This window comes from Lampetra fluviatilis, chromosome 55, assembly GCF_964198595.1.
Source record: "Lampetra fluviatilis chromosome 55, kcLamFluv1.1, whole genome shotgun sequence".
Lineage (NCBI taxonomy): Eukaryota > Metazoa > Chordata > Hyperoartia > Petromyzontiformes > Petromyzontidae > Lampetra > Lampetra fluviatilis.
In genome coordinates, this window is record NC_136329.1 from 7,870,028 (window position 1) to 7,877,490 (window position 7,463).

The following is a 7,463-nucleotide window of genomic DNA, read 5'->3' on the forward strand; positions in this document are numbered from 1 at the left end:
TCCGCCTTTGTCTCTCCCAGTGGCGACGTTTACTACACACCGCACCAGGCACTTTTTTTTATCCAAGGCTGAGTCGACCTAGGGGAGAGGCCCAGGACAGGTTCCGATATAATCGTCACTCATTGGTGCCGGTGGCCGCGATCGGGAATCGATCTCGGGTCTCTGACGGGTTTGCGCAGCGCTGCGCTAACCGCTGCGCCACCACTCCCCACCCCTCTCTTCTCCCTCCCCTCCCTCCTTGCCACCCCCACACCCAAAAGTCGCCGCTTTCACGCGAATTTCATTTTTCTTCCTTTTTCCTGGGAAGGAAGCCGCAGATACACACGGGAGGGGACTTTCTGTTGAGACCCCGGGTGTGCTGGGAAACCAAACGAGATGCTTCCTCCTCCCCCTCCTACTCCTCCACCTCCTCTCGTGCCGCTGTTGAGACTCGACCGGGATGAGTGGAGGGGGAGGGAGGGGGGGCAGAGGATGCCACGGCGAGGGCTATAAATCGAGGGGCAATCTCCCACCAGAACCCCACTTGTAGCTCAAGTCACTCCCTCCAAGTCTCTCTCGATCTCTGCACTCTCTCTCTCTCCATCTCTCTCGCTCCGCCTCTCTCTCTCCATCTCTCTCCAGCCCTGCGCTCTCTGCTCCTCTCTTTCCAGCCGAGACTTCTCCTTCCCAAGACGACGATGAACGTCAAGGCGACCCTCCTGCTCGCCGTGCTGTGCCTGGCTCTGTTCCACGAGACGTGTGGTAAGTGCACACACGGGGGGTGCTCCGTAAACTAAAACAAGACTATTATATATTTTAAAATCTATTCATTGTTACCAGAGGAAGTTAACATATCCTAGCCACTGTGATGATGATGGCAGAGAGAGACAGGGACGCAGACTCCAAATCTACAGCAGCAAGCGTCAGGGTCGAGATCGAACCCACGACCTCCTGTACACCAGGCAAGGTAGTCAACATCTCCTAGCCACCGTGATGATGACAGAGAAAGAGAGACGCAAACTCCAAATCTACAGCAGCAGGCATCGTCAGTGTCGAGATCGAACCCACGACCTCCTGTACACCAGGCGAGGTAGTCAACATCTCCTAGCCCGTGATGATGATAGCAGAGAGAGGGAGAAAGACGCAAACTCCAAATCTACAGCAGCAGGCATCGTCAGGGTCGAGATCGAACCCACGACCTCCTGTACACCAGGCAAGGTAGTCAACATCTCACAGCCACTGTGTCTGCACAATTGATAGCAGCTCAACGAAGAGGCTCATTACCGTCGTCATCGTCATCGCGTGAACATTGACAGCAGCGAAATAATCCTCGGAATCCCACATCAATATAAATGCGCGTCTCTAAACGTGGAGGAGAGGGGGGGAAGGGAAACCGGACGAAACGCAGATGAGTGGGGAAGGGACAGTCCGAAGCAGCCTGGTGGAGCTGTGACAACAGGTCGGCGCTGCTCGCAGTTGCCCGAGATCTGCGGTCCTCCGCGTGCATAAATCCTCTGGAGCAGTGGTTCTTAGCCTTGGCTGCAGTGTTCACGAAGCAATGCGAACAAACGCGTGGAGGGGGTTGATAAGACAACGGAGGGTTGTTAGCGACGTCGACCCGTGCTTAATTTGTGCTGTCGACGATTTACAAATCTGTCCGTGTCTCTCACCCCCAGGGAGTGCGTGATGCACCCCAGGTTAAGAAGAACCACTGTCTCTGTACATATATGAGGAAACCACTTTTGAATCTAGATTGAAAACGCATTTATTTAGAGCTGCTTCTTGTTGTTGTTGTGTTTAGTTTTTTGTCCTTCACCTGCACCTCCGATTAGTGCGGTTGGTTACGTACGGTGCGAAAGAAGTTCAACATCCAGGCACATACTACACTACTATACACTATACACTACTATACACTACACTATACACTACTATACACTACTATGCACTACACTATACACGACACTACTATACACTACACTGTACACTACACGACTATGCACTACGCTATGCACTACACTATACACTACACTATTATATACTACACTATGGACTACACTATACACGACACTACTATACACTACACACTACACTACTATGCACTACACTATACACGACACTACTATACACTACACTATACACGACACTACTATGCGCTACACTATACACTACACTACTATACACTACACCACGATGCTAAAGTTCAACATACACACGTGCCCCCATCCATCACATCACATAACAGGTGGCAGTGGGCACCACGGATGAGTGTGAGGTATAACCCTGTGAGCCATGTGGCTCTTGACTCGGGTGCAACCGCAACAAAACAAAAACATGAACAAGGATCACCTTAAAGTGACTACACGCAACAGAAAAAATCATGTGGCGTCACCCCGCGAATATCTCCCCCCCCCCCTCGGTCCCTCTCCACAGCTGCCCCTAAGCCCAGGCCCATGCAAGGCCGCCTGGTCCGCCGGCCCCACGGGCCCAGGCCAGACGGTGGCGACCCCCGAACGGGAGGCCTCATGCGGGGCCACTACCTCAGGAGGCGGCGCCCTGCAGTGGCGTACAAAGTCCCCATCGCTTGATGAGCCGTCAACCCCTCCACGGGTGAGCATGCGTGTCTGGTGTCTGTGCGGGAGCACTTGCCCCAACTGTATGTTGCAGGCTATACGGGGCATCTTTGTCTTTGCACTTGCCCCAACTGCATGTTGGAGGCTATACGGGGCATCTTTGTTTTTGCACTTGCCCCAACTTTCTGTCTGAGGCTATACGGGGCATCTTTGTCTTTGCACTTGTTCCAACTGCCTGTTGCTGGCTATACGGGGCATCTTTGTCTTTGCACTTGCCACAACTGCCTGTCTGAGGCTATACGGGAGATCTTTGTCTTTGCACTTGCCCCAATTGCCTGTTTCAGGCTATAGGGGGCATCTTTGTCTTTGCACTTGCCCCAACTGTCTGTTGCAGGCTATACGGGGGATCTTTGTTTTTGCACTTGCCCCAACTTTCTGTCTGAGGCTATACAGGGCATCTTTGTCTTTGCACTTGCCCCAACTCTCTGTTACAGGCTACACACAGAGACAAAGATCCCCCGTATAGCCTGTAACAGACTGTCGGGGCAAGTGCTGTTAGCGAGCACCTATGAAGGCCGGCACAGCACACGAGGGGGTGGGTGGCCAGTACCACGCCCAGCCGCCTTTGCCTTCCTTGTGGCGATGAGTTTACACATCGCACCAGGTACTCATTTGAGGCTGAGTCGATCTAGGGGAGGCCCAGGACCGGTTCAGATAATCGTCACCGGTGTTAGCCGTGAGCGGGAATCGAACTTGGGTCGCCGGGTTTGTAGCGCTCAACGCTACACTACCGCTCCCGTACACACACACACACGTACACACACACGTACACACAAGTACACACACACACGTACACATGTACACACACGTACACACACACGTACACACACAGTACACACACACACGTACACACAGACACGTACACACACAGTACACACACACGTACACACACACGCGCGTTAGTAACGTGATCTCCCATTCTCTTCGCAGCCTCTCCCTCTCTGTCTCTGGCCGTCTCATCGTCACCACGGCGAGGGCCGTGACCCACGTGCGACACGAGACCCACGTGACCCACGTGCGACACGAGACCCACGTGACCCACGTGCGACACGAGACCCACGTGACCCACGTGCGACACGTGACCTGTCCACCTACCTACCTACTCACCTGCCCACCTACCCGTCGTCGTCATCACCTGACCGCGCATCAGTCGCGGTACCTACAGCCGTACCCCGCCTAGGTCGACTCAGCCTCAAATGAGTTCCTGGTGGACTGGTGTGTAGTAAACAACGCCAGTGGGGAGACAAAATACAGCGGGGCGTGGTGCTGGTCACCCCCCCCCCCCCCCCCCCATCGTATGCGCCTGCACAGTCACCCTAGCCTGATGATTGGTAAACTGCACGTTAACCTGGTCTTCTGCGTAAGAACATGTATTTCTGGTCTCCTATCCTAGCCATTCACACGTTTGGCTGGTTCACTGATTACTGGATTATCTCGTTATGTGATTACCTGGCTTTTCTGTTAACCTGTTTACCCGGCTATCATATTAAATGGTCATCTTGTTACCTGGTTGTTTCGTTACACAGTTACCCAACTACCTTGCTAACTAGTTACCCTGGTACGTAGCTATTGAGTTACCCGACTACTTGGCTATCCAGTTACCTGTTGAATTCACTCCCTGACCATTAATCTATAAACAATTTTTTTACCAGCTAAGGTCCCACTGAGCCGTTCTGTCGCGGCCATCACAAACGATAGCAGCTCAACTGAGTGGCGGCTTATCATCATCATCACCATCACGTGGGAACTATAACAATAGATTCCATTGTTACTGGTGTGGCTGTAGCGGCCCCTCGTGGCTGCAGATGTCACTGCGAAACTCTTAACACCGCGTACGAGGTATACATGAGACCGTTCGGACCCAGCGGGTTGAAGTCAACGTTGATCTTGATTTGAAGCTTTCGTGACTGCAGGAATCCATACTCTTTGGTTCATTCGGTAAAGTCACTTAGTATGTTTTATTTATAACTACGTGACTTTACCGAAAGAACCAAAGAGTATCAACGTAGATTTTTTTGTTCACACTCCCCGTGGCGGCCGTCTGGCACAAATCTCAGAATGTTGATTTTAAAATGCAGGAGTTAGGAGGAATCCGATGAGCTAGGAAGCTCTTGATTTGTCCACAGATGCCCCAGTATGGGGCACAGAGGCCATCGAGTTCCAACAAACACAACAAACACATGTGAGGGAGCACGCCGCGATAGGAGTGCAACATAGATAACACGGTAAGCGAGTCAGTAAATATCAATAATTCAATTATTTATAAGTCCGATTTATCGAAATTGGGCAAGGCATCAAAAAACAACAACACAAATCTACCACTCAAAGCGCCATCATCATCACATCGATACTCAAAACTAAAACCACACACAATTCTATAGTACAATGAGATAACATAATATTAATATATTACTTAATAATATATATATACACAACCTCTTAATCGCTGCGTATAAGAGAGGCGCATTGGCGACTCCTATCGACGAGTCTCTCGGCAGGGTTCGATTCTTCGCCCAGCCGGCTACCTAGCGGGCATTGTTACCACTTGTCGGCATGGATTGATGTGGCACGGCATCATCATCGTCAACAATATCAACAACAATGCAATGCGGTGTGTGCAAGTCCTTCAAGGTCCCTCGGTTTGGTAGCTGTACGACTTTAACCGCTTATCAACAGCAGCAGCAGCGACAGCAGTAAACCCCACTGCCCAGAGATCAAGAAACAAAATCGAGTTGGAGTGAACCGGAGGACTCGTCGTGACTATAGATGGTCGACTGACACTGCTAGTGAGACTAGGCCATAAAGATGGCTGCTGTCTCTGGTTTAGGCCAATCGGTTTCAAGGACAATGCATCATACGATCCGTGTGTTTTTTGTTTCCATTTTGACCACGAGTATTGTGGTTAATGCAGACACGATTCCTTGAAAAAGGTTTCAGTTTGGTGTTTTAACAACTCAACACAGCTGTTTTGTTGCCAGAACAAATGGGAAAACCTCTTCTCATTATCGGAGCATGTGTGTTTGCATGTTTTTCCCGCAAATGTGTGGTTATTGCAGACTTGATGATGCCTTGCAAAAGGCAGAATCTATTCGGTGGTTGAACATCTTAACACAACTCCTGTGTTATGGCCAGAAAGGTTAAATACAACCTTTTGTTATTTCTCCATTGTTGTCGACTCGTCATCACATCCGAAATGGGGGCATTACCTCCTGGACCAGACAAATGAAAAATAACCAACTCAACATTCACAACAAACTAAAGCGTAAAACGAGTCTAACGGCGTACAACCGTATCAAATCTACACTGGTATCTCATAAAAACAATATAAATGATAAATAATCAACTTTATTTTTGCGTATACTCATGTTCGGATTACCCCCCCCCCACCCGTATATATTGAACTATTTTAATAGTCCTATCGATGGACTTGTGCGCCAGTCACGACCGAAGACGATGCATAATCAGGATACACACTGTGATATTATTTAACATTAATTTGCACTTTTCTCCTTTTGAAATGGTTTATATATACTCTTTGGTTCTTTCGGTAAAGTCACGTAGGTATAAAATAAATCATATGTATGTTACGTACACTTTCGTTACGCCATCGCTCACCGTGTGCTCTTTAACAGAAATAAAGACTTCGTTTGGAAGTTGTGTCATCGTTGTTGTTGCCGTTCAACGCAAATGAAGTTTTCGATGCTGCACATGGAGTGCTGTGTCCCACGTGCACGCCACTGTCCGTCGCTGCTGTGTACGATAAACCATCATCACGCGAACTCCACTCATCATCCTCGCAGCAGCAGCTGCGGCTTTTGGTTCAAACGTCGAACAAAGACGGTCACCGCACCGCGTGCTTTCAGATGTTGTATACACTACACTATATACTACACTATACACTACACTATACACTACAATATACACTACACTTTACACGATACTATGCACCACACTATACACTACACCGTACACTACACTGTACACTACTATACACTTCACGATACACTACTATACTCTACACTATACACTGCTTTACACCGCACTATACACTACACGATACACTACTATACCCTACACTATACACCGCTTTACACCGCACTATACACTACACTATACACTACACGATACACTACTATACCCCACACTATACACTGCTTTACACCGCACTATACACTACACACCGCTTTACACCGCACTATACACTACACTTTTGGCTGGCCGTCGAACAAAGACAATGGTCACTGCATCATCGCGCGGCGCTTTCAGATGTACTTCTGCAGCCGTCTGGAACGCTCTTCCTTCCTTCCGATATTAGGAAGCCACTGGGAGCTATGGATCACTTTTAAATCTAATTGTTGTGTTTAGTTTGAATCCTTTCCCGCATCTCCAAATAGCCCGTACAACGCGAACAAATTTCAACGTACATTATGGGGAGCGGAAGCGCAGCGGTTAGAGCCACGCTGCGCTACGAACCCGGCAGAGACCCGAGTTCAAATCCCGCTCACGACCGCCACCACCACCACCACTCACAGCGATTATCTGAACTGCTCCTGGGGCCCCTCTCCTAGGTTGACACAGTTTAAAATAAATCCCTGTTGCGGTAACAAAAAAAAAACATCAGCACTGGGGAGACAAATGCGGCCGGGCACGCTGTTGGCGACACCCCCCCATAGGTGCAGTGCCGTAACGGCCTTCGTAGGTGCTCATTTGAGACTCAGGCGACACGTGAAAGCTGCTGTTGGGTTAGATCAGACGTCGGCAACGTGCGGTTCCGGAGCCACATTCAGCGGCTTTTTGGCTGCCTCCTTGGGGCCCTTTGGCTGCCCCCTTGGGGCCCTTTGGGTGCCCCCTTGC

The 7,463-nt window shown here is 49.8% G+C and overlaps 1 long non-coding RNA gene across 1 annotated transcript; it reads left to right on the plus strand.

Annotated features, from left to right (window-relative positions):
* The first annotated feature begins 486 nt into the window (after positions 1-486).
* On the plus strand, positions 487-6,132 carry LOC144949799 (uncharacterized). Its single transcript, XR_013640304.1, has 3 exons — positions 487-741; positions 2,410-2,586; positions 3,540-6,132. It is a non-coding gene; the product is annotated as an uncharacterized LOC144949799 (long non-coding RNA).
* Positions 6,133-7,463: the final 1,331 nt, after the last annotated feature.